We start from the raw sequence: 3,988 nt of genomic DNA, 5'->3' as shown, positions 1-3,988 counted from the left end.
TACTTACTCAACTCAAGTATCACTTGGGGTGTTTATGCACACCAAGTGTTTGTAAATTTGCTTAAGCCAAAGTTGTCTTAAGTTTACATTCTGTTTGATTTGGCATTTTGTATCATTGGAACTAGGCTTGCTAGTAAGTGAATTATTTCATTGATTGTGCAAATAATTGTAGTGACTTGTATTCCAATTCATCTATTATCCATTAGCTTAACGCATATCCGGTTTTCCAATAACGGTTCGTTTTAGACTAAATTTTCCTCGGTCGCTTCCGCACCTAAAACATTTTTAAAACCAACTTTTCTTCTAAATTGGTAGCGCCGACTCGAGTTTTTAATTGGGATCTATTCAACCCCCCCCCCCCCCCTTCTAGATCCGTGCCATAGTCTAACATGACTGACCACCCAGATAGAACCCACAAAGTGTCTTGGATGACGTTCAAGCTTCTTGGATCTGATTCTGATTGATATGATGCAATGCAATATGAAATGTTAAATGACCTAAAGATGAATGCATGAATGAGGGGGGAAACATAATCCCATGCTTCCAGGAAAAATGAAGGGTAAATTTTGGGGTATTACACATGGTTGCCAGGTTATTGTCTGCCACCATATCATACATTGAATCTGATGTATGACGTTGTCAGCATCTTGGTTCATATTCACCATTACTACCCTTGGTTGTCTCTCCCTTGGGATTTGTGGCTCAGGACCTAGGGGTCCGACTCTATGGGGTTCGACTTCTACTCCCTGATTTACCACGTTCGCCCGGGGTAGGTTTTTTTGGTTTTGTTGGAATTGGTTAATGGTGGGGTCTTCTTCAAGGGCTATCCTCTAATTTTCTATCATCCACTCCCTCTGGGGATGTCGAGGAGGTTGTGGGACACCAAAGAAATCAGCAATGTGCATCATCTGCACTGCCATCTGTTGGTTCGTTTAGGTAGTGTTTTGGATCAAATGGTTAAATATTGTACCCATTTGGTTAGCCAACATTTGGACCATTTCATTGTTGCTTTCGTCCATCTGTTGCCTTATTACTACCGCAGAATTGTTGGTAAGATTGGACGTTTGGATAGGAAATTCCATCCCTAAGGGTTGACTCATTCTAACCATGATATTCATGCCTGAACTGAATCCTTATAGTGGTGAAGTCACGTTCACCACCAGTTCTTTAAACATTTATGTTGTATTGTGCAAACTTGTCATCATCGAAGTTGGCATGCCATAAGGCTGTTCGTGACCATTTAAAGGCTTCGAGAATCCAGGCATATAAGGCCTGGATAAGTCATTCCCCACTAGAGAGGGGGTCACCTTGTATCCCTACATAAGATAAAATAGGTCCACTTTGGGCAATTGACTGCACATGCATCGTACTTGTCGTGGATGGTACAAGTTCAGATACAAATGTTGCAACCGTAGTCCCCCCTATCGGAGATGAATTGGGTGGTTTTCCATTATTATTTGGTGGATTTTGATTCACCATCCTCCCTACGTATCCTCTCATTAGTCTTTGCTCATTGTTTGTGGCTATTTTACCACTTCTTAGTCTAATGCAAAGAAGTTAGAGAATTAGTAAAATGAAGAACTTATACAAAAAAAATTCAAAAAGAAAAACGTTTTAACAATAGCACCGTCCCACTAGGCGTGCCAATATGTTTACCGTGAAAATTGGTAAACAAGCTATGGTCTACAAAAATGGTTTACTTTACATGATCAACCAGTGAATTCTAGGACATGTACTCTTGTTAAATTATATTTGAAAGTCTATGAACACTTCGACAATGCCCATGATTTGAGAATGTTGTTTAAAGTTTAAAAGTAAATGCAGAATTTGCAAAGGAGTTGCAATAAAGAACTTCAAAGTAAATTGCAATAAGAAAAAATAATTGATAAACTGCAAATGACTTCAATTGAAATGAAAATATGGTGATTCATACGTACATTCTCAATGAACTTGTTTCTCAAACACACTTAGATACTTAGAGTAATTTGTGAGTATTTATACAATGATTGAACACACGGAAATCATATACACTAAGACCCATATTTATACTAAGTCAAAAATAACCGCTACCAACGGTCTTTTCTCCAGAAAATGACACGTTTCGCTTGCATGCCTTCACTTCGCCATAGCTTTACACTCGTCATTTTAGATAAATGGATATGGGCAAAAGACAATTATCATCCTTATTCAAAATTTAAAACATTTCGTCGAACGCAACCTCAGTATTGCTTCTGTCGAAGTTGCAGTCTAAACTCATAAATATTTCTAAGTCCTAAAACCAGCATTTCCCTCTTATGCAAAGGACCTCTTCGACTAAGATCTCCCAAAATACTTCCTGTCAAAATTAAAACATCTTAAAAAATATTTCTTTTGCCCATCATACTTAATCCAACATTGGCGTCAAAATCTCAGTTAACATGCGGTTGTTGTCACTGACGTATAGCGTGATAGAACCATGATAACCACCACATCAATGTACTTGATAACATAGATCGATATGGATGAGTGGCATAACAATTTCATGCAACGTGATCTATGAATCATGCCTATTTTCAACTGGTCCAATTGATTTCTTTATTGAGATCAAACTAAACTTTGCAAATTCAATATTTGCACAAATGATGCAGAAATGGTTATAACAATAATAACCTCATAAACTTTATCTCTACCAATAATCTTAACATAAAGTTTGTATCGATATCAAATCAATATTATAAAATATAAAGAATGAGTGACTCCCACTAATCTAGGATATCCTTAGTGACAAAAATCATATGAAAGACTTTATATGTCAAGTCTTTCATTAGTAAATCAACTAGCATAAAATTTATATCTATATGTTATATCCTTCAACAACAACAACCTATAAGTCAATGAACTTTATAAAACAGTTGTTGAAACATTATCCGACTGACTTATGTCACAATATAGCTCGAGTTGTCTTTCAAAACCTTTTATATATGTAACCAAGTGACATAAATACTTATAGTCATTTCTTGAGTTAGGATGCTCGTTATATATATATATATATATATATATATATATATATAATAATATATATATATATATATATATATAATATATATATATATATATATATATATATATATATATATATATATATATATATATCCAAAAGGATCATAGTCGAACATTATGATGGTCTCCAAATTATTTCCAAAAGGATCATAGTCGAACATTATGATGGTCTCCAAATTATTTGATCTCTAATAGGTGAGCACAAGTTCTTCTGTTCTCTATAAGCATCATTATGGTTACCTCATTTCAACAATTCAAATTTTGAATTTTCATATCTGTCAAATGATCTCATTATTTATACGCTTATTCTGGATGAATATACATGAGATAATATATAAGATTCAAAAAATTGAAAAAGTATAAAAGACTTAGTTTTCTAAATTTCCAGATTCTTTTATTTTGGACAATGATAGAGACTCAATAGTCTCCTTTGATAATTGATACATACCATAGTTTATTGTCTTTCATATCAGTTTTATTTTTAGTTTCAACTTTACACACTGTGATAATCGGATGATACCTTCAGAATAATCTCTAAGTATCTATATACCTAATACAAAAGAGATGTATCCAAGATCTTTCATCGCTAAACTTTTGTTAGAGATTTCTCGATTTCACATAACAATAATATATCATTGTTGACTAAATAAAATAAAATCGACTCATTAAACTAGGAACATAAACTTACTCCCACTGGACTTGTAAAACCCAATAATTTTTCATAATAGACACCTCAAAACCAAACGAGACAATTACCTTATGAAATATTGTCGTATCAGTTATGAGACAATTTCATTAACTCATAAATAGTTTTTATCTGTTCGCAAACCATAAACTTTGTATCTATTGACACAATTTTCTCTCACTGCACCATATTGTATTTCTTAATGTCACCATTAAGAAACACTAACTTGATATCCATCTTATGAAGCTCCAAAATTATAACAAG

Source organism: Lathyrus oleraceus, chromosome 1 (genome assembly GCF_024323335.1).
Source record: "Lathyrus oleraceus cultivar Zhongwan6 chromosome 1, CAAS_Psat_ZW6_1.0, whole genome shotgun sequence".
NCBI lineage: Eukaryota > Viridiplantae > Streptophyta > Magnoliopsida > Fabales > Fabaceae > Lathyrus > Lathyrus oleraceus.
This window is presented reverse-complemented; position numbering follows the sequence as displayed.